The sequence below is a fragment of the Lycorma delicatula genome, chromosome 11, assembly GCF_047948215.1.
Source record: "Lycorma delicatula isolate Av1 chromosome 11, ASM4794821v1, whole genome shotgun sequence".
Taxonomy (NCBI): Eukaryota; Metazoa; Arthropoda; class Insecta; order Hemiptera; family Fulgoridae; genus Lycorma; species Lycorma delicatula.
In genome coordinates, this window is record NC_134465.1 from 32,886,455 (window position 1) to 32,912,723 (window position 26,269).

Here is a 26,269-nt window from a genome sequence, read left to right on the forward strand (position 1 = left end):
TATAAGAGAGGAAGTAAATTTACTTGAGTAAATGATAAGCTGAATAAATTAGTTAAATTCTGACGATAAAATGGAATACATGTCTTCAAAAACTTTTATAATTATATAATTACAATCCACATCAATTATATTTGGAAATTTAATATATACACCAATCCATCATAAGGTAACATTAACAAAAACAATTCTACCATGACAGACATATTTCTATTGTCAATTGACACAATTCAATGTGACCAGGCATTGACAACAGTAATAAAAACAGATAATCCAATAGTATTATTAATTTTAGTTTATAGACAAAAATTCTAGCTAGCTTCTTTCTAAAAATAAAAATATAAAATTCATTTTAAAATTTTAATAAATAGTGACCTTCAAAGAGTGATGAAAGTACAAGTCAGAAGAAATTTATTTTTAGTAAAAATTATAATAATTTGAATATTACCATAAAATACCTTATAAATATGATGACATCCAACCAAATTAAAGAATCTAAATCACAAGTAAATAATACGCTTCTTTAAAGTACTACAAAAAAGAAAATTGTAGATAAAATTAGTCATTTAAAGAATGATTCATTCTTTTTACTTTTTTAAACTTTATTTATTATAATCAACAGTTTTATAACCTATAAAAGTAAGGACTTTTGTATAAGTTTATAGTGTTTAAAAAAATGTTTTAATCATACATCAAGAAAGAAAAAACTAGAAAAGAAAGACAACTGGGAGTGAAAATAGGCATGGTTTAATAGAATATACCGTGCTAAGCAATTTCACTAACCTTAAAGACCCAACTGACCAAAAAATTTATAAGAATATTTATTTAAAACCATTTCCTAATATAAGTGAAATGAACATTTTTTATATCAATATTTATTAGTTGTAGACAACTAAGTGTTTTAAATGTTTGTTACAACATAACCTAACCCAATGTTTTATCTTGAAGTCTCTTACTGTACAACAAAAGTATGTTTTAAATTTTAAAAGTAAAGTAACTTCAAAAACACTCAATATATTTAAAAAAGGAGTACATAATAAATAACCTCGCAATTAAATTTTAGCAATGTTAAAAAATTATAGAATCAAATACGTTCACCTTTAAAAGGAAACAGATTTGTCTGAAATATTTTTCAAAACATTCATATTCTCTAGACAAAAATTGTTAATGCTTTATTTGATTCTTTATATAGAGTAATTCAGGAGGAAAGGAAAATAATTTGTGAACTAATCATAGAGCTTGAAATAAGGAAAAAAGTTCATACAAACATATCTGAAAATGGAAACACTATCAAGTTGACTAGTGAAAAATTTTGGCCAGATTTCAGGGTACACTTACTGGTCTCATTATATTTATTGACCAGAAAAATCAAATAAAACAGGTACCAGAACTATATCTCCCACTGTTTTCATGATAACATAAAACGGTAAAATTCACAGACAAAACACATTTTTTATGGTTTGAAGTATACAATAACTTCAAGACTATAACTACAATACAATAATTAAACACAAATAAATGCATAAATTTTATTATTAAAACTTATAGAGAATTTAATTCTGAGAAAATTGATGTAATAAAGACTATGGACGGAAGAAAAAACTTTTATTAAAAATAAAACCTAACAGAAAAATTAAAACAGCTATTTTTAGTAAAATAAATTTAGATGTTTGAAAAATGGGTTGATAACACTAACTGTATGTTTTGAAAGTAATTTGAATACTACTTCACTGTTGTCATAAAATTGTGGTTATGAGTTATTAGGCGGTTTAGTTGTTTCTGATTACAATAATCACATAATGATTTGAATAAGTTTAATTATTTTTAAAAATGAGGTTATTTGGTTTTTTGTGTTTGTTATACATTAAACTGTACCTACATTTTTACAATTGAATCTGAATTTAAAAAAGGGAAATTCCATTTAGAATTTTTTATTTAAAAAACTGCCACTCACATCTCTTCACTAATGCAGAATATGCCGATATGATTTTTTTGTATGGCTTTTGTAGTGAAAATGCTTCAGCTGCAGTGGAAGAATACCGATTTAGGTATCCTGGAAGAGTAGTCCAAACCATAAAGTACTCGTACAATTTTTAATAATCTCTGGGAGAATGGTAAACTTCTCAGTGTTCATGGTTCATCTGAATGTCAATTGGTATGTGGTGATGAAAGTGAAAACATTCTCTGGCTGATACGGCTTAGTCTTACAACGAACATATGAATAATTTCTACACGACTCAACATTCCACAGTATGCAGAATGTTACATGATCACAGACTACGTTTTTATCAAGTTCAGAAAGTTCAACAACTCCGGCTTGGTGACAATGCCAGACAACTGCAGTTTTTTCAATATGTTAACAGTAATTACCACTTAATTCCGTTCATACTATTTTTGGATGAAGCTACTTTATCCATAATTAACAGTTTTCTTCACATCAGTGGTCTAAAGAAAACTCACATGTTGTAATTGAATCGATTTTCACTGAATTTTTGGCAAGGCATGATCAACAACCAATTAATAGGCCCTTTCATACTTGAACGTGCCACAGGGAGAAATACTTGGAATTTTTTATAGAATTTGAAAATTTCTCATTAGTGAAATGAACTGAAATGTATTATCAACTTGATGGAGCACAAACACATTTCAAAAATGAAGAAGGCACTTCTTAGATGAAAAATTAAGTAGTAAATGAATTGGATGTAGAGGGCCAGTAAATTGGCTATCACCAGGCCTTACTCTCTTAGATTACTGGTTATGGGTATGGTTGAAATGCGAGATATACAAGTAAAAATAGACACACGTGACAAAGTGATCACTTACATTCTCAATGTTGCTGCCCTCATTAAGTAATGCAAAGATATGATTAGGTTGACGACAGAAAATGTAAGGAAACAAGTTGAAAAGTGTATTGATGTCAATGGTGAAATTTTTTGAACATTTACTTTAAATTAATACAGACTAAACCACAGTACCCACTGGATTGGTCTAGCGGTGAACGCGTCTTCCCAAATCAGCTGATTTGGAAGTCGAGAGTTCCGGCATTCAAGTCCTAGCAAATTCAGTTATTTTTACATAGATTTGAATACTAGATCATGGATAACAGTGCTCTTTGGTGATTGGGTTTCAATTAACCACACATCTCAGGAATGGTCGAACTAAGACTGTACAAGACTACACTACATTTACACTCATACATATCATCCTCTGAAGTATTACCTGAAAGGTAATTATCGGAGGCTAAACAGGAAAAAGAAAAAAGAATAAACCACAGTGAATATTTATGTTGAAAGTAAATTAGAAATATTTTAATTTTTCAAAGATCTAAATTTATTGTACTAAAAACAGCTGTTTTAAATTTTTACAATTCGTTAACATTTTTCTGTTAAGTTTGGCTTTTAATAAGATAAGATTTTTTTATAAACTTTATTATATCAATTTCCTCAGAATAAATTCTCTACAAGTTTTAATAATAACATTTATTAGTCATTTATGAGTTATTGTACTTCAAACCTTAATGTGTTTTTTGTGTAGTGGATATCATGAAAACTACATGAGATATAGTTCTTGGACCTGTTTTATTCAATTTATCAGGTCAGGTTTTTTATTCAATTTTTCAGGTCAAAAAACATATGAAACCATTAAGTTTACTTCTTATAAAACTCCTTAAATTTCAGAATTTTTTTCCTTTATAGAACTCCTTATTTCATTGGTACTGAAATCCAGGCAAACTCGAAAGTGTTTTCAGACATGTTTGTATTTACTTTTTTCCTTATTTCAAGTTCTAGAATCGGTTCCCAAATTATTTCCATTTCCTCCTGAATCATCATTTATAATGAATATTATGTTAAAATAAAATCTTAACACATAAAAGCAAAACTTTAACAACAAAATGTTTTTAAAAAAAATTAAATAAGTGAAATAAGGGAATTATCAAGTAGAAATAACTACACATTACCAATTAGAAAACTTTAATATATAATCATAAATAGGGTCTACACAATAAATCCTACTAATATAACTTGCAAACAAATGTAAAATTATAATAATAAATAAAAGAATACTGGAATTTCAAACTTATGAATATTACTATTATTTTTGTCCACAACATTGGAAAAAAAAAATTTTTAAAAGAGCACAAAATAAATAATGTGCTTTCTCAACCAAATATTAAAAAAAATTGTTATTTATTACAGTAGACTATTTTCATCAAACTAAAAATAGTATTTCAATATATTTTATTTCTCTTTAATGTTGGTAGTTTATTAATCTAAAGAACTGACCAAATGGCTTTATTTTGGTCAGGTGATAAAAAAATTAACAATCCAAAGGCAGTGATTTGCAGATTTCAAAACTGTTTTATGTTCAATTTATGACAATGTAATGAAGATGTTAATTAATTTTTCCGAATACACTTAAAATTGCATGTTAGATCTAAAAAAATTCTGGGAATCTCTTGTAATGAAATAAGAATACAATGAATTACTACTTTATGAAAACTGAAAGAAAAAGCAATTTAAATCTAGAAGTTTTAGGGCAATTTAGAATGTAATCGCTAGATTAAAAATTTCATTTGTATATAAAACCCTGTCTAGTCACTTGCTAAGACAAAATATTGATAAATATAGGTGTTAATGTGAAAAAAGAAAAGAAAACAAAAAATATAATTTATCAAGAACTTTGAAAGCTTACCACTTCTTAAATGATAAATGTTTTAGTAACATGACATAAAAATTGGTGAACAACTGGCCTAAGAAAAAAATTAAAACAAAGTCTGAAATTTATGAACATTATAATTGAACAACAAATTTGTAACATATTTCTATTTGTTATTTTAAAAATGATATATATATATATATATATATTCCCAATCCATCCAACAAAATGCAGTACTTTTACTGTTAATAAATACAGTAATTAAATGTATCAAGTTAGTGTAAACAAGATTTTTAATTTAAACACAATTAAAAGAGGAAAAGAATTATTAGAAGCCAAATTTTAAAAAAACGTTTCTGAGTATACAAAAAAAAGAAGAGATATGGACTGTCATTGCGATAAAAAAGATTGTGTTGGAATGGTTGTGAATCAATGAAAAGGTTAAATAAATAAAAAGAATAACACAAAAAAATCCCTACCAAAAAAAAAACCCGGATATTACAGAAAGTAGACCAGATAGGAATTTTTTGTAGATTAAAGGCTACACATGCTTCACTTTATAAAGAGGCCAGATGTGTCTGAAAGAGAGAGTTTATTTAAATATTTGCCGCAAAATAATGTACCTGAATATTCAGCAAAAAGTGGCTATGTACACTGAATGGTACATAATGTTGGATCTCAGTGAAAATTGCATCAGCATAGGGTGGATTACGTATAATTATAGAGTCTGTAAGTAAACAAATAGTAAGAATATATATAGATTATACATTTCATTCCCCAACATACAAAATTTAAAACTTTCAGAATCAGAAAACAAATTTTCAAATGAAATAGGGAATTAAATTTCATTAATTTAAAAAACATATGGAAGAGGTGTGATAAGATTTATCATATTTTACAGAGGAAAATCCATCTGTTTAACTAGTAAAAGTTTCAACAATAATGAGATTATCAAAAAATGAAAAACAATTTCTTCTAAATTTTTTAATTTTTTTGTGGAATATGTAAAGTTACGATATGCATTTACAAGAAGAATAAAATGATGATAACAAGGTTCAAGTAATTAAGTAATTAATTAGTTCAAGTAATTAATTAGTACTAATAGTCAAGATAAAACAAACTACTGATAACTGAAAACTAACATACATCTCTAGAAAAAATGGAAAGTGGAAAGGGAAAATGGTAAATAAATCGAGGACTAAAGCTGATATTGAATAAATTATGATGCAATTAACAAAAACTATAAAAATATCTGTTAAATTGGCAAAAAAATATACACAAATATATATATATATATATATATATATTTTTGTATTAGGCACAAAAAAAAACTACGTACTTAGAAATTCCAGCAAACTTTATTTCTTTTTAATACTAATAAACTAATATAGAATACAGTATTTTCTGTAAATAACACTTTTAATATTAAATATATTCTTATAACATACTATGTGCTAATAATTATCAACCCAACGAAAAAAAAAATTAATGTGAAAAAAATTTAACGTACACACAGGAAATTAAATTCCCATTAAATTTTTTTTTGTTGTTGTAAAGTTACAATAAATAAACTAGTTATAATGTCAGTCAATTAAAATGTATTATTTTAATAATAAATTCAAGATACTACAATAAAAATCATACTTTTAGAAATATTAAAAAAAAAAAAAAAAACAAAAGAAAATAATTTTATTTCAATTATATTATTATCATTGCATATAACACTAGTAATGTTGCCATTAACCAATATAAATTACTCACATTTATTTGTTTTTAACATATAAATGCATCTACTGGATAAAATTATTACAGTTACAAAAGGAAAAAAGTATAGTAAACATATACTAGTATAATTATTGTAATAATTACATTATTTTCATTTAAATGTAAAATGAAAAAACCAAAAAAAAAGAAAACAAAAACAAAAAACTTATAAACTAAGTTCAAATTACAATCTTCTTTTTTTTGCTACATGTTTGTAATAATTTTTACAACAGATGTTATGTAGTATTTAGATTTCACAATAGTACAGCAAGAATCATAGCAAGCCTAGAAAAACAAATGAAACAACAAATTTAAACAAAAAAAAAAATTATATATTATACATACATAAATACACAAAACATACGACTTAATTATTTTAATACAAACAAATTTCTTGGCCATAAACAGTTCCATTAATCAAAATATGACAATATAGAAATAAAATAAAGTATATACATAAAAAATCATGAATTACAAGATACAGGTTATCAGAACATTAATTAAATTAACAAAAATTTTACAAAAAGTCTTTAATTTAGATGAAATTAATAAAACTAACTTTAAATTAAAGACTGAATATTTACAAGAACTACTTTCAATCAAACTGGGCCAAAATATTAATTAAAAATAAATTCTATTAGGACAAAACATGTTAAACCCAATCTATTTAGAAAAATTATGAATAACTTGAATTAACTTCCGATGAGTAATGAGAACTAGTAGTTAATCTAACATTATTCTGTAACGTAATGTAATGTGTTATTACTGTTCTTGTCATTTGCTGTAAATCATTATATATATATGTTTGGATTTTCCAAAACAGAATAAATTTTTTTCATATATATGATACATGCACTAGCATTATTATACAAGAGAGTTAAGTAGTAACCTACTGTAGATTACATAAATGACTAAATTATGGAAATTATAAAAAGATAATTAAACAAAGTTATTTCCTTTTTAACACCACTAGAACTACATCATATTATTTATCAGTAATCATTAATTCACATAAATTTCACAAAAAAAAGAAAAAAATGTATGTAACAAGTATATTAATACAATATACCGTACAGGATGTATGGTGTATCAATATAATTTTATGTTATGCAGGTAAATTGAAAATTTCTTTTTTTTTAAATAAGTAAATAGTCTACTGGATTATTTCTTAAATAGCATAAGCATATTTAATATAAGGGTCATAAAAAAAGTAAGACATTTGTGCACAGGGTTTATGTATATGATCTCGCAAACTGGTTTTCAATCTGAGCCAAGTTCCATATTTCACGTTACTATTTTGGATAAAATATAATTAAAAAATTCCACCAAATTAGAAATCTGAGTGTAATTAAGCTTTTAAGTAAGAAAGGCCATCCTGTAGGAAATTATAGAAAAATAATAATGGTATATAGTGATAATGTTTTTGAATGAATTGAGAGAAATAAAATAAACAACAGTACATCCAATAAAAGGCAATCAAATTTTCATGACAAAAATTATTTCAGAAGACTCATTTGTGAAATACAGGAACAACTAATCCACAACAAATTTCTTTATATTTCAAAACTAAACTGTCAGTGACTATCTCAAAAAAACAATCTTTGTAGGGGATGGGGTTTTAAATTTATGATAATAAATCTAATCTTGGGGTTTATAGACCTAGAAAAGGCTTTCGATAACGTAGACTGGAATAAAATGTTCAGCATTTTAAAAAAATTAGGGTTCAAATACAGAGATAGAAGAACAATTGCTAACATGTACAGGAACCAAACAGCAACAATAACAATTGAAGAACATAAGAAAGAAGCCCTAATAAGAAAGGGAGTCCGACAAGGATGTTCCCTATCTCCGTTACTTTTTAATCTTTACATGGAACTAGCAGTTAATGATGTTAAAGAACAATTTAGATTCGGAGTAACAGTACAAGGTGAAAAGATAAAGATGCTACGATTTGCTGATGATATAGTAATTCTAGCCGAGAGTAAAAAGGATTTAGAAGAAACAATGAACGGCATAGATGAAGTCCTACGCAAGAACTATCGCATGAAAATAAACAAGAACAAAACAAAAGTAATGAAATGTAGTAGAAATAACAAAGATGGACCACTGAATGTGAAAATAGGAGGAGAAAAGATTATGGAGGTAGAAGAATTTTGTTATTTGGGAAGTAAAATTACTAAAGATGGACGAAGCAGGAGCGATATAAAATGCTGAATAGCACAAGCTAAACGAGCCTTCAGTAAGAAATATAATTTGTTTATATCAAAAATGAATTTAAATGTCAGGAAAAGATTTTTGAAAGTGTATGTTTGGAGTGTCACTTTATATGGAAGTAAAACTTGGACAATCGGAGTATCTGAGAAGAAAAGATTAGAAGCTTTTGAAATGTGGTGCTACAGGAGAATGTTAAAAATCAGATGGGTGGATAAAGTGACAAATGAAGAGGTATTGCGGCAAATAGATGAAGAAAGAAGCATTTGGAAAAATATAGTTAAAAGAAGAGACAGACTTATAGGCCACATACTAAGGCATCCTGGAATAGTCGCTTTAATATTGGAAGGACAGGTAGAAGGGAAAAATTGTGTAGGCAGGCCACGTTTGGAGTATGTAAAACAAATTGTTGGGGATGTAGGATGTAGAGGGTATACTGAAATGAAACGACTAGCACTAGATAGGGAATCTTGGAGAGCTGCATCAAACCAGTCAAATGACTGAAGACAAAAAAAAAAAAAAATCTAATCTATGGTTTATTAGATACGATAATAAACCAACTAAACTGGAGTTGTCTTGATATTTCTTAATCAATATAAGCGAGAAGAAGATGAATTTTGTAATTATATAACTAATGATGTAAGATAGACCTGTATTAAAGCTACTGAAAAATGCCTATCAATGAAACAGCATAATTTAGAAACTCCTTCAAAATCCAAGCAATCTTAAGAACACTTCAAAACCTTGAGTGTTCTTTGGGACTGACAGGTCTCTTCTTAATTTCATATAAAATATTTTCATTAATACAATACTTACAACACATACTAGTTCATATTATTTTGATTCTCAATAACAGTCACTTTCTAGCACTTAGCTGTAAGAATAAACTAAAAAAATGCTGTTTCAAAATTTTGTTGTAAAGTATTCAAGCATACAGATCTGATCTGGCCTCCAGTGATTTTCATATTTTTCCTTCATTGTAATATTTTCTTATCGAGCAGAAAAACCACTGACATAAAATGTCTTCTTGATCTACTGAACAAATATTTTAATTTAAAAATTCATATTTTTTAATTTATAACATCAAAATGTATTCTTTACTTTCTGGGTGACCCTTATATATTATAAGCAAAAATGACTATGTAAAGAAATAAATACTATATAAGCTCCATTTTTTTTTTTTAGAACATTCACAATAAATTTTCATAAAAGTTACAGTATTTCTATAATAAATATCAAATAAATATAGTGTAAGCGTATTATAGAATTGTAACCATCACTCCAAAGCATTATAGAATCTCATACAATCACTAAAAAATATCAATAAATCATATATAATATTTTTACACGCACGTGCGCCCATACACACACACACACACACAGTACCAGAGAAGTTTAACATTTCAGTTAATAAAAATAAAGGTGACAGGATAAAGTAAAATTTAAACTGTAAAGTTTAGTATAAAATACAAGTGTTTTTATTAATACATCTTTCAAAACCAATATTAAAGAAACATTCAGACAGCTAAGTAGAAAAAAATACATAACAAAAATCTATATTAAAAATCAACACTGTACATTAGATATGTTAAATAAAACATACATTTAGTAAATAATCAAATATAAATACAAATGGGTTAAATTCATAATGTTGAACATTTTTAAATTACATAAAAGCATTACTTTTCAATTTTGTCTACGAAAGGGAAATGATTACAGTAAAAAAAAAATAAAATAATAAAATAATTACAATTACTAGATAATTTAAAGTAATTTTGTACATATATTTTTTGTCTTAAAAATTAAAATTAAGAACAAAATATATAAGTACTTGAATTTTAGTACATATAAATTTTAACAATTTGGCCATTTGCACAAATTTAAAACTGTAATTTACAAACCCAAATTTTTAACAATATGTTAGCATGAAAATATTTATAAATTTATACAATTTTAAGAAACTAATTAATTCATTAAATTCACCCAGTTTTAAAAAATTTGACACGTACAAATAATGAATTTTTGAAAATCACTTCAGTATAACAGTCATGATTAATGTAATCAGGGCAATATTAAAAACAATAGCATTTCCCCTTTTTTTACAGAAAGAAGATTAATTACTTTTCCTAACATCTCATTTCACTAAATTCCCAGAAAACAGTGAAAAAATATTCAGCTAATAGTTTTATAATCTCTGAATAAATTAAGAGTGCTATAGTATTTAAGCACTGTTTGAATGTCAGCATTTCCTTAGGACCTATTGTATACAATGTAATTGAGATACTTTTTGAAAAGATTTGTTTTATTAGGTACCATAACTGTAATGGTTGTAAGTGACTTGATATTAAAATGACACAGCACTTCTGAATACGGCAATCTCAAGACACACCAAAATAGCCTATCTAAAGAATAAGTGAACATCTCCCACCAGGTTTACTATGAAAAATTAAGAGCAATGTGGTTTCTTGTTGCCTTCTTCACATACCCAAATATGCTGCTGCAAATCACTACACTATGCAAAGCCCTCTGAAGCATACATGATATTTTGTCTTACAAGTGAAACTAAATACATACCTAAATTGTCTTATATATTTCTTAATGTTTTACAATCTGAAACTGAATTTTGTTTTTAATAAAATCAATACTCAAATGTTTTAAATATGCAATTAAAATGTGAAATATTGTAGAAAAACAAACACTGGCAATAAATAAAGGCAATTGTAGATAACATTGCAGCTGCTAAGTTTACCCCTATTTAATACAAAGTAATTAAATCAATACAAAACAAATAAATTAATTTTACACATTCTCTATAAACATAATAATTAACCAAATTTTTCTAGTTTTCCGGATATTTACCAAAACAACTGACATTCAGAAAAAGATTAAGCATGGGAATTTTTTTCCTCCTAAGTGAAATAAGATTTTTTATAACTTAAATAACTGAAAATTAAAAAAAATTTAATAACTCATTTCAAAATGTTTAATCACACATTTGTGCTTTACATGAAATAAATAACTTTTTTTAAAAACATTCAAGTTCATTTTGAAAATGAAACTGGCTTCGTAGTTTTGAAGTGATTGTAAAAGCAAATACTTTTCAGAGTTAAATTTCATTTATGCAGTAGATATAATCAATTACAGATAAAAATATCACTTGCAATGATTTAACTTAAAATCAGTTAAAATAAAATTTTTACAACAGTTACAGAAATAAAAAATTACCAAAAACAGAATGGATTATTACTGTTTTGATCTAATTCTTTAGCTGCTTTAAATTAATCAGTAATAGTAATAAATTAATCTATTTAGTTATAGTTTATTTTTTAAATTTTCAACAAAATTTTTATAAAAAATTATTAATTAATAGGAAAAAATAATACCGAACAAAAGAGAACTAAATATCAAAACAGACAGACTATATTTTATTACAGATGTATGTGGAATAAGATGTAATCACCAAGTAAAAATCTTATAAGAAAATACTTTACCAGTAACATAAAAATTTTTAGTTTCATAAAAAACTACCACACCTTTACCAAATACCTTAAATTATATTTTACAATCTTAAAAAATGAACTTTTACTTAAGCTTAACATTACTAAAAATAAATAAAAAAATCTATGAATATTATTTCATAATATTCATGCCATAATAAAAGCATTATAAAATAATGAAACTAAAAATTTATTCACTAAGAGAAACAGATCTGGCTTTACACAATGGTTACCATCAAACACAAAATTCCTGGAAAATAGAGACATTAGTGACAGATTTCCTCCAGTGAAAACTAAGCTTCTGCACAATTCTGAGAGTTGAGTCCTGTGGTATTTATCTAGAGAAAAACAGTTCAAATATAGGAGGGGATAGTGAAAAAGATAATCTGCAAACAAAGGATTAATTACATAGACAAATCCTGTTAGCCTTAAGTACGCATCTTTATTAAGGTTATTTCAGGAAAAAAGTGTCCATCCAACTCAAATTCATTCACTTGGAGTAAATGCAGTGTATTTTGATATCAAAGGATGGGAAAAAATTTGAAGAATTACCGTCTCAAAGCCACATTAAAGGAAAAATGTAAGTTTTGTGCAATATTAAACTTTTTTCTTTTATGTTAATCAACAGCCCTGGCCAAATTATTAGATTAAAACAATTTTTTTAGCGTTTTTCTATAAAAATTGTGATCAAATTATTAGATTATGAGTGTAAAAATGTCAAAATACAGTTTATTTTTATTCCTTATTTACTGAATACAAAAAAAAAAAAGCTGAAACACAATTGTAGAACTTTTCCATCACGCAGCATTTTTCTGATGCAAGGCGCATACAACTTAATTAAAAGTATTTATCATTTTATTTAAGTGTAATATTTCTTGTTTATTTAATTCAAAGATTCTAACTAAAGCACACGTGCATACCGTATTTCATTTGCACGGGCGTAGCTATACTAGCGGCCACTTTAAATATTATTTATTTAATTCTACCACTCACCCGTGACATCACAACATAGCAGAGGACTACAGCACTTCAGCAGCTGTACTAGGGGCTCATTATGGCGTGAGGGGGTACTACTGATGCAGTATACCCACTAGTTTATTTAGAGCATTTTTTGGGGTAGGGGTGCAATTTTGCAAAAAACTTTTGGCAAATATTATTATTTTTTTTTTAACTGTCAACAAACATGCCTAAGAAAAATAAGACCTTAATTTGGCGAAATCTCAAAATACTGAGGGTGACCTTGCTCTACAGCCTTACCCCCTTTACCTTAAAGTTGAAAATTTAACAGCATCTATGCCCATATATAGAAGTAATGTGACCAAGTTTCGTCAAAATCAGTCCAGTAGTTCTGGAGATATAAGGTGATTTAGACGGTGACACCAAATACACACGTACATCCGGACATCCAGAAAATTTTCATCTGATTTTTTGGGTTCCTTAGGTGTCAAAACTTATGCTTGGATCCAGTGAAAACCACATATATCCAAATTGGACTGATTTAACTACTTTCCCCTCCACAGCTATAGCGCTAGACAGAAAAGTAATAGTATTACATAAAACATGAGTTTTTTATATCTAGTATGCACTCCCTTGTTCTTTGTGAGCACTGTAGGTCTGTTAGGCATACTCTGTACAAGATTTTCACCAGTGGTCTTGATTTCTTCATCACAGTGCCAAACTTGAGTGAGCGTTTCAATCAATTGCCTCTGTTATTCATTTTTTGTACTCCTTGACTATTGCCCATAGATTTTCTATTGAGTTCATATCAGGACTGTTACCAGGCCAGGAAAGAACAATGACATCTTCTTTCTTTAAAGAAAGAAGATGTCATTACAGTTAGCTTGATGGCATGGAGATCCATCACGCACAAAAATGAATTCTCCACTCGGATACCAATCACAAGCTTGTGGTAGTAGTTTAGTTTTCAAAAAATTCAAGTACTAATCCTGCCTCATAGCTTTTTCAACCATTGCTGGAGTTATTTTATGTTTGTCTTAGGTCTGCATGCCCGTAGTCTTTCTTCTTTCAAGGTTCTTCTGACAGTCCTATTTGAAACATTTATGCCATATTCTCTTATTTGGTCACTAAGAACCTTACTTGTGCTACTTTTTTTAGCTAGTTTCAATTTTTCAGCTTTCTGGTAATTCTAGGACTAAAAATCTTCTTTCGGCCACATTTCCCAATCTGTATGGATTTAAAGGTGTCATTTTTTTTCAAGTATTTTTCTTAATTCAACTAACCAATTTTTTAGTCTTCATGCTATCTGACTTGGAGGTACAAACGTTTTTGGAAAAGAACTTGTACTATGCTTTCTTTGAGAAAGATCAGGAATTTTACCCACACCACAAAATTTTACTTGTTTAAAAACTGGAAGTGAAAATTATTTTAAACACCTATAACAAATTCAAAAATGAAATGTATAGTATTTTTAACAATAATAAACACAGATCTAAGAATCTGTCTAATTTAAAACACTTACACCACACTCAAACACATATTTACATGCAAAGAGGTTGTTTGACTGAACAGCTGGTAGGTAGGCAATCACTGAATGCTGAAAAAACAGGCAGAAAGGTCAGTTATGTCAATTTGCAATGTCAGAAACATCCTTTTCATGCTTATTACTAGTGATAATCTGATGAAAATAAATACATTACAGACAAATGCAAAGCAATATTTGTAATAATTTTGTAGAAAAACAGGAAAAAATTATTTTAGTCTATTAATTTGGCCAGGGCTGTAGTTTCACTTTATTCAATGAAAACTTTTAGGAATTTTGCAAATTACATATGAAAATGATCCAATTTTTCATCTGTTTCCACAGTAGTGTAATTTCAACACATTAACTTGGATAACATAATTATTATATAAAAAAAAAATGTTTAAGCATGCATAGAAGCCAATAAAATAACAAAAAAAGTATTTTTACTCTCTGATAAGAAGTATTTTTTTAAAATACTAACTACAACTACTATTTTTAACGCTTACAATACATATTTAATTTTACAAATTTAATTTAAAAAAATTTTCAACCTCCATACATTGAAACCTTATGAAAGTTGGCAACATAAATTTAACTGTGAAATATTTATGCATGAAACATTGTTTATAACAGATAAAAGCGATTTCAGAAAGCCATCTAAACAAAGGTTCTTTTAAGTGAAGCTATGAGAACTATATCTGATGTTCTAAAAAAAGTAAACACCCATAAAAAAGGATACATATCACTTAAATGTAGTAGTATCAAATGCTATTCAACAGTGAGTTAAAAAGGAAAATATAGAAAGTACAATTATAAATAACACTGATAATAATAAAATTTCACATACTTGTTACATACTTTTTCAGTTATAACTGATAAAAAGAAGGATGAAGACATACTTTGGTCAATTTAACTTATGATTCTTAAAATATGAAAAAATCAAAGCCATCTCACAACAGTTGTTACCAAAGTTACTTTCTGAATGATGATTTTATTAAGATAATAAATGTAAAAATAACCATTAAAACACTTAAAATCCCATGACATTTTATATATATATATACATATATTTTAAATTCTATTAATGTAAAACACCTAATACAGAATATTGAGATAAGAAATATCTTACTTTAATTTTATCATGAAAGTACTTCCACGGAATCCTGCACCTTCAATCTTGTTTGAATTATTTTTATTAAACTGCATATTAAAAAGTTCAAAATACTAAAGAAACCACGCCCATGTAATGTTTCTTACATTTAAATATGACATGGTTCATTTTAGTATTTTATTATGCAGGTTAATAATTCAATTATAATGGAGGATGCAAGATTCCACAAAAGTACTTTCAATATAAAATTAAGGTAAGATATTTCTTATCTCAATACTCTGTACTAGGTGTTTTATATTAATAGAATTTAAAACATAATTTAACAGTACAGAGGAATAATATGAATTTTAAAAAGATTAATTTCAGTAAAATTATATATATATATATATATTTTGAAAATTCAAATAATTCATTAATATATTGACCACTGCGTTAATAACTACCAAAATAACAATGGTAGTTAATTTCCAAAATTTATTTTCAAGGTATCCCCTATATCTTCAGTGGGTATTGAACTCAATAACTGCATTAAAATATAATCTTTTAATAATTTATCATTTTATTCTAAATTATTCTGTTTTGAAATTTTGAGTTATATTATGAATGTAATTTTAGACAGCAAAATTTACATATACTTTCACAATACAATTCAAAATTTCAAAACAGAAAACAATTTAGAATAAAATGACAAATTATTAAAATATATTTTAATGTAGTCGTAGAATTCAATACCAGCTGAAGATGCAGGCAGGATATCACAAAAATCAATTATTTTATATGGTAAGTTTAACTATCTAATTACTATGTTTTGGTGGTTTATATTTCATATAATATATATATTATATTTCAAATATTATATATATATGTATGGATACTGATATCACAAAAAAACCCTGAAAAATATATACTCTTATCACTGATAACTTTAGAATACTAAACAAAAATTGTCTACTCACTAACACAGTATACACATGTACATTATACGAATATCAATTCCAGAATCTTTCAATGTCAGTTCTTAATAAATAAAAAATACAAAAATACACAATAAAAATAAAACTATAATAATTACATGGGCTATTCAAAAATTGTCTTCAAAATGGTTTTCATCATAGTAACACATGCATGCGTAATAACTACAATTTACATACTCTTACATGACCATCTACCACCTATTCTGTTTGCTATTGGTAAATCTACAATCAATGAAATATGTAACACATCACTAACTCCTTTATTAACTAAAAGGTGTTTGGTAAAGTTAATTTTTTTTATGTAAAGGCACTGGCAACATTCATTAACAATATTATGTTGAGTTTTAACATTATGAATAACATCACTATAAGAGATTAGTGCTGGAAATTTAGAGCAAATGGACAGATGTGCATAACAAAGAGGGAGAATAACGATGTTTTGGGACTGTAAGAAACTTTTTCTGACAAAATTCATAGAACTTGGGAATAGTAATGTTCAAAATTTATTATGTTCACTGGAAAAAAGTATCAGTACAGTTACCCCTGTTCATGAAAAAATCTTCATTCTTCACATGTGCAATCCTACTCTCTGTAGATTGCACAAACGGTTTATTTGAGTAGGACAAATGAAGCATTTTATACCACCAACCCAACCTCTCAAATTTTATGCCGAATGATTAAGACCTATTCACAAAGATAACATCAAGATAAAGCTTTGAAACCAATGAAAAGCTTACGGATAGACAAATTTTTTTTACAAAGTTTAGCCATTAATTACACAGAAAAGGAAAACACACATGTAACTTACATATATATCTTTAACTTTTCTTTTTTACCTACCAAACAAGGGTCAATTTTGGAATAGCCCTTCTGTTTAGACATTAATACTATAAAAAAAAAAAATAATAAATAAATCACTTACAATGTTTTTAATTAATCAAAAAACATATAAAACTAACATGCAGTGCATAAAATAATGAGTAATATATTTTGTATTATTTTTAAAAATACAAAAATGAGTGCAGAATAAGACTACAGTGTTAACTCTTTGATTACCAAATAAAAATAAATTATCCATTAGAAAATACGCAAGGATTAGCTGATACATCATTTAGAAAAATACATGACATTGATAAATACCAGGAAATAAAATAACATTACTCAATTTTTTTTAAAGCTATAAAATCTAATACCGTTTAAATAAAAATAGTCGCATAAATCTAATACATATTGATAAGTACAATCCAATTTCAATATAATTATAATTAATATAATTAAAATTCAACCATAACCATACTACTGTATAATCTGCTAATACTTGAAATTTGGATAATGTCATCAGTCTTATTCCTTCAGATTAAACAAAATAGTGATTATTTTTTAAATTATATTTATCTACTTCTCAAATAAATTAAAAGGACTTAAATACAAAAGTGAGTTGTAAAAACTGTATTTAGTGAAATTATTGTCGTACACGGATTATGTCAAACAATTTAATTTTTTAAAAGTATTAACTTGTAATCTTCATTTTGGAAAATAACAAAAATCTTATTTATACAAATATATGTTACACGATTACATAATAATATCACAAATGAAAAAAAGCAGAATTTTTTACCAATTTTCTGGTTAGCTGTAAACCAAGACAAAAATTTTCAGCAATACCCAAAATATGATCTGTATCCAGACTCAAGGAAATTCCTTTCAATACTTGAATGTTGAAACTGATTCTACTATTGTATAAGTGATCTGAATGTTTTTTGTTAATTTTAATTCAATGCAGTTGAAAAAATAGTTCAAATCCATATTATAAAAATGTGGGTAGTATATTTTATAAATTGTAACAGTAATATGGTTGGGAAATATTATAAAAACTGATTTAAAAAAAAAGAAGAAATTCTTAAAATAAACTAAATATTATACTTTTACAGTTTTTAAATAAAACCTGCAAAAAGATTATTTTTATTTTCTTTTTTACATATCTGAAAACTGAGTAATAACCAAAGAGTTAAATTTGTGTTAAAGAATACAGTGAATATATAATCAAACTAAAAACAGCCCGTGAGAGATTACAATAAATCCAAAAAAATTACCGTTGTCGTAATTCTTGTAAAAGGATTTAAAAATGGAAACTGAAATATTCATAGCATTTTCAAAAGCTGTCAGATAGAAGCCAATTTTTTTATCTTTAACATTCAGCGTTTCTTGTGCAGGTGCATTTAAAAAAAAATTTGGCAAAATTTAACACATTATAAACAAAAAAAAAACAACATTCTATATTAATTCTTGGGTGATGAAGCTTAATTTGAATAGGGAATGATTAGTTTAAAATTTCAAGTTTAATTCTACAGTTTAATTTGAACAATAATTAAAAAATGTTAAAGCAAACTAGAAATGCTAAAAACAGTTTTTTTTTAAGAAATAGTTAAAAAGTCTATCAAATTTGTCATTATACTGGATGATCAAATAAAGCAAATAATTATTTTAAAAAAATAATTTTTTTTAATTTGTACATTTAAAAAAGGATGTTTCCTAATAATTGGCAGTTTATTTAATAGAATTTAACTATGCCTTAAAATAATCTTAAAGTCTGAACACTAAATCCAGAAGGTGGCCCATTATTTTGGTTCACATACATTCTTCAAATCGAAGTTTAGTTTTTCATCATGTAATGTTAACATATTCATAGCAATTATAGAAACTTTATAACAATTTTTTTCTGAGTTCTTCAGCTTTGAGAAAAAATCATTGACTACTTCACTTTTCAAGAGAAAAGTATTCATTTTCTCTTGTAAGAATAATTTACTCTTATAAGAAAAAGTTGTAAGCTGAGTTCGGCAATCTCAAAGGCCAAGGAATATCATCTTATCTGGAGATAATATTGTATAGAAACAATTGTTTAACTGCACTCATTGATCACTGTCTTAGCGAGTGGATTAGTCATCTCATTTTGTTTGTCATTTATCTAGATTGGTGCCAGGTTACCGTGCTAATTGAAGAGACAAAATTTTTTTATCATTTGGACATATCAAATATGTATTGTATACTGTAATACAACAGTAACAGAATTCCAAACACTGTCCTAAAAAATATATAGACTAATTATTCCAGATGACGCTATTATACACCATACAATGACTTCTGCATTGTAAAGTGATTCTTGATGGTTTTCATTAGGGTTGTTTACCATCTGATACAGAAAGTTCTCATTATTCACATATCCATAATTGGAATTGTGTTTCATTATTCAGTAGCATATTGTGGAAAAAACTTCACTAATGTTAAGATTTAAAAGTTGTTGGCAAAGAGGCATCTGATTATCTAACAGATAATCAAAATGTACATCACATTATATAACTCAGTCACTAAAATTTGCTTACTTGAATTTTATATTGATGTATGCATAAATCCTTTTAAATAAAACCTTAAAACACTGGAGCTTAACAAGCAGACTGTTTGGGCATTCATAGATTGCAGGTCTTAAGGCATCTATGTTTTCAGGAATTTCTTTGCTTACCAAGAAACTTGTTAAACAATGAACCAGTTTCTTCAAAATTCTGCACCAGATTTTAATGGCATGAAGGTATTCAAATAGACAGCTGTTCTAGTGCCAGGGTTTCCAACCCTATGCCTGCAGGCACAGTGGTGCTTATCTACAAATTTGTGTGTGCCTGCTGCAATGCACTTAGGTAGCCCAATTCAGCAGTGGTGGGTTAGGTGGGCAACATCAAATTCTTCAATATTCAGAGGGTGTATTTGGTAATTTTTATTCAAACAAATTCGATATGCAAATTGATTAGTAATAAGAAATCAAATTCAAAATAATTGTTGATTCGTTCTGATAGTAATACAATTCTGTGTATTTGAATGCAGCTGTCCAACCAGCCTTTCCTTACCTTATGATACTTAAATAAATCTTATCTTTGATGTAAAGGCTTAGGAGAGATCAAGATGAAGTAAAGAGAGATTAAGTAAACTGATGCAAGAGGGAGATAGCAATGATGGCTAGACTGACTCCTCAGCCATTATTGTTGGATTCTATGATTTTTAGGCTTCAATGGAGAAACAAACAAAAAAAAAACTAAATCCAAAAAATAAAAATTTCAATGAACTAGTGGACTCTTGTTGGCCGGTGGATTTGGGCTTTCTCAAAGACAAACATGTCATTCAAAGGCTCTGTACACTCATTTAAAGCAAAATTGGTTTTATGGATATCACAGCTGCAAATGAGATCTCTTGTGCATTTCCCAAATATGAATAAAATAAAGGCAAAAGTGAATTTAACTTATTTGTTAAGCATCTTCAAGTACTTAAAGAACAGTGTAAAAAGAGAATTTAGAAGTTTACTGTCATAGAGCCAATAGTCAGTCTCCTTTTTATCAATAGTTTTACTTACACAATAAATATAATAGAAATGGCTGCATATGTTGCAAAGTTTATTAAGTAAGGGCTGAAAAACTAGAGCTAGAAAATCTGGATCTTCAGCATGACATTATGCTAAAATCACATATATCACATGAGAACTTTTGAATTTAGTATATTTTTTATATGTATTAACTGTATCCAACCATAAAATTGCTTTGAAAAAATAGATGGTGATCACTACCCTGCTGGTATTTTAGAACGTTCTCTAAGGTACGAAAAGGTTGGGAACCCTAATCCTAGTGGAATTGAAACGGCTATTATGCAGACATTAACTATTGTTTATAAATGCCTCTATTGCAAATGCATACCATTCACCTGCCTTAAGCAATTTCATTAAATGCCACTAAGAAAAATCTAGAAAAATAAAGAATGCTGTACAATAAAAATTGTTTACTATAGATCATTTTAGTGGCCTACTCATTATGTATCTCAATTTTATATTCTCTGAATAATTTCTAAGTTAAAACATTTTGTTTATGCACAATTAATTTATTTTATCATACAGTATGACATGACATGATTTTAGGTACAAATTTATTAAGTTAAACTCATAAATTTACTACTTGAAGCGGTTACATTTTTTAAAAATACACGAATATAAAATTTCATACGCTATCAAATTAAATGTACAAACAAACATGGTGAACATTGGAATAAGTATGGGTATTGGAATATTTGGAGTAACGGGTACGCGTATATTGAAATCAGTCTATAAATCCATTAGTAAATTAAATAGTAATATATCTTAAACAGGAACCATATTAATCCAACAACATTCTTAATAGCTTTATTTACAACTATCCTATACTCCTACAGACTTAATAATCAGAGATTAATAATAATAATGATGATGATCGTAACTATTTTAATCGAACACTGTACCTTGTAGTTATATTCTCACTCACACATTCCATTTTCATAAAAATTAAGAATAGGTATTATTACAGAAGAGAATAAAATTAAAGAGTATTTAAAAAATTAATCATATGTATTTTTAAAGAATAATTATGCTAAATTAGAATAAGATTACTAATACACACACACACACACACACACACAAATATTTTTAATTCCCTATAAATAAAATTACAAATTGTGATTAATATGAAATTGAATGTAATATTTATGAGTTAAATTACAAATAACTAATAAATAAAATAATATCAGAACTGTGGCCAAGAAATATATATTACAAAAAAAAATAAACATGCAATCAAGAATTAACACGTATTATAGGAAAAAATTTTAAACAGTCATCAAATAATGTTGTCACAAACTGCTGGCTGCTCCAACCTCGAATAAACTGGAATTTTTCTTTAATCAGGATACATAAATAAAAACTTAAGTTGAAAAGAAGAATTTTCAATAAATGATGAAATGATGTACTGCTAAACATGCACTGCAAGTCCGGCTGACTTCATTATGTTAAGAAAAGAGGTGTTAAATAAAACTTAAATTGTAAAATACAACAAATAACAAAACACATATCAAACAAAATTAATACAGATACAAAGAATCTAATATTAGCATTACCTATCTATTAACTTACAGGTCAGTTTTCCTACAGATAAAAATTAAATCCATAATGTATTATTATACATCTGGATGTACTGATTTATACATGTCTAAGGTCTCATTATGTGGAAACAAATTCAAAAAGAAGTAGTAATAAAAAGCTGAAAACAACGCCTTCTTTTTTATCATTCCAAAGCTTCAGACAAAAATTTCATTTTTATAGTTTTTAAAAATAATAAGAAAATATTAGTTCATTCAATACTTACTGTTATACATTAAATTAAATAATATTTACAATTTTTAAAATGTATAATCCCAAGATATAATGGGAGGCTTGCTTTAAATAAAAAAACTGATTTTTAAAACCCCCCCCTTATGATTGTCCAATTTAATTTTTAATAATATTTAATAATTATTAGCAAGCAAAGAATAAAGGTACACAGTTCAATCTTATAATTAAGACAAAATTTTAAAATCAATTTATTAGATTATCAAATAAATGAATAAATATAAAGAACATATTGGGAATAATTTTTTTAATTTTTTACAAGGCATCTGGCGATACAGATTATATTTAAATAAACCTAATATGTACGATTACAAAAGAAAAATACTATTTTCACAATGGGGATAATTTATAAGAAATATTTTTTTTATGTAATTAAATTATTTACAAAACAAAAGCATATTATAGTTCATTAAATAAAATAAAATAACTCTATTCTGCTGATAGAATGAAATTTACAAAAAATTATCTATTATATTTAATCTATGTATTTAAATACCTGCCTTTGTGTGATAAATCATAGATAGCTAAAAATAACATCCCTCCAAAATTTAACAGAAATACTTGTTTAGCTGTTGAAGAAGAAATATCATACTTTAAGCTAATAAAGATACAGAACCACCAACCTTTCATGGATCAAGAAAAAAATCAGGAAAATAATATAAAGAAGGAAAGAATAGTTTAAAAGCAATGTATGTTAAAATGATGTAATTTTTTTCAATAAATTAATAAAAAGTTGTCTTATTTTATAACATATACAGTATGTCCTTTTAATTGGTTTTACAGAGCATATAACAAAATAATAGAAATATTTAATAAATAAAAAAATTAACTGATTTTTTTAAATTATCAAGTTGACCTATTTACCTAGTGAGAAATTTAGCTAAAGCAATCTGAAATCTAAAATTTAAAACAGAGACATTAATTACTTAGCTGTATTCAAGAAATAATAAAACAACGCTATAAAATATAGTGGAGGGGGCGCAGCAAGTGAAATACTTACCTGACAAACTGAAGCAGTGTAAAATAAATGATTAAGACTATTTGTATTTGTAGTTGTTCTAAAACAAGCAGTTGCTTTTTTTAAAGCAACTTTTACCTGTTGCTTTAAAAAAATCAACTAGATGAAGTAAATACATTCCAAACTTTACAATCAAAAAGTACAGATATTCAAGTTATATCTCACATCAATCATCTTTTAATTACAGAAAATTGTCAGGATCTTTTGCACACAGTGTACAAAAAAAATTACTTCATGATTAATATAACTCAAAAATTTCAGTAGCTGCTGAAATATTATAAAATATATCATCTATGTTATGCAATGAAAGAACAAAAATGTATTTTAAATAAGTAAAAAAAAGAAGAATTTTATTTAAGATAACAAAAGAAAATAAATTACCAATCTCCATATTTTCATAAAAAGAAGGTTGATTTGGCAAAGATAACAAACAAATCATTATGTACTATTTTATAATTACTTTTTTTATTAATAACTCAGGAGACAGATTTTTTTTTATCAATAAAATTAAACTTATAATTTTTATTTATCTTCTAATTTTGAACTTACTACTAATAACTTTTTTTTTAACTACTAACTATACCAAACAATTTAAAATTCAGCAAGTAAAAATAAGTGTAAGTAATTTCTATTTGTAATAATTCAGATTATAAATAACATGATTCACCATGTTGTACTTGTCAAATTTGTTAACAAAATAGCAGGTAGAATTACAAAAGAATATCATATATATCTCTTACATTACTCATTGCAGGTATATAGCAGACATTATGAAATCCTGCTAAAACAGCTACCAAATGAAGAAAAATATATATAAGACAGCATTTATTTTAATTAAATATAATTAGTGTTCAGCAAGAACTCTTTAATATGTATCAGAATGCTGCTGCCATTACATACATAACGCAAAAGCTCAATTACTAGATAATAAAATAAAAAAAACCATGTTATCTAAAAATGTGCAAGCTGTATTTCTTGTTAGAACAAGTTAACAAAATAATCTAAAACAGAATAGACCTTAAGCTGAAAATTATTATGATACTTATAACTATAAGTTCCAATTTGGATATGTCCTTTCATTAGCCAACCTTTAGCTGTAATATACACATGCTCTTACTTCAATTTGATTTGTCTAGTTAAGCTTCAGAGTTTCAAGAAACAGACATCAATGAACTCATGATTGATACTTTTGTAATTATCCTTCCTATTCAAGTCAAATGGAAAGAATTAGCAAGTGAATATCTCCGATAAAACTAATTCATTTATTATTCACACATGTCAACTCTCCTAAATGAATTTTCTCAGCAAAATATCACTGTATTCGTAAAATATATTACATGCAATCCACCGCAACAGAAAGATTAAACCTGTTAGTATACAGATTTCCAACGGGTAGTGCCCACAATACCTTTCTACATATTCAATCAAATATACTGGAAATGTTAAGTTAATAAAAATGTACATCTTTGGCCAAGAATGGAAAGATTTGTTTTTTAAAATAACATTTTATTAATTCAATAATAAACTTAATTTTAATTCTATTTTAACAACAGATTTGCCTATCAGATGTCACAACCTTGATTCCAAGTTTTTTGCTTTTGCTATTTCTTCAAGTTAATCATTAGTGTACAAATTTGCTTAATTATTTAACAGTTTTGATAAGCTGTTCATTTTGTAAAATAAAATAATAAAAAGATACATATAAATAAAAAAAGATAGATGAAAATGAAGTACACCAGTAAAATAAGGAATGTGATTATTTTACACAGAAAAATGATGGTAAATTACAATACTTGTGTGTGTGTGCACTCATGCGTTTGTTATCAGTGCCTAAGGATGTAGTGTGAAAATCATTACTTCATGATGGAAAAAGACAAATATAGAAACAATCAGTAAAATCTCAAAATGTTTGTTACACATCTGAAGAATATAATGAAACAGCAAACAGACACACTTTTAAGCAAAGCAAACAAATTCCAAAGTCTTGATAATATGCTTCTGTGCCTTTTGTCTTGAACTTGCTGAAAAATATTTGTAAATTTGTAAAAAAAAACAGCCAGGATCTTGAAACAGTAACTGCTATTAATATTATTTTTGTAACTGTAATTGCTATTTGAGAATATCATCACAGTTCAGAAATTTAAATCGGCGCTATTTTTCATATAAATAACACAAAAAGGGTTATGGGTAAGGGAAAACAAGTAAAACAATTATGAATGGACTTTTTCTACTCCCCCCTCTCACCCTCACTCTTTTTTTTATAAAAGTACCGATCAAACTAAATCAAGATGTCTAACCAAGGAAGAATTTTCCAAAAAAAGCTCTTTATA

General features: G+C 26.7%; 1 protein-coding gene across 12 annotated transcripts in view; it reads right to left on the reverse strand.

Annotated features, from left to right (window-relative positions):
- The window catches only part of LOC142332044 (cleavage and polyadenylation specificity factor subunit 6-like), a 150,892-nt gene that overhangs the window by 21,406 nt on the left and 103,217 nt on the right, over nucleotides 1-26,269 (reverse strand). For 8 of the 12 annotated variants that reach the window (XM_075378155.1, XM_075378154.1, XM_075378153.1 and 5 more), the window contains one exon: nucleotides 3,952-6,702. The exons of the other annotated variants lie outside the window; for them this stretch is intronic. The gene's annotated coding sequence lies outside the window, so the exon portion shown is untranslated. Of the gene's footprint in view, nucleotides 1-3,951; nucleotides 6,703-26,269 lie in introns of those variants that run through there. 12 annotated transcript variants of the gene reach the window in all.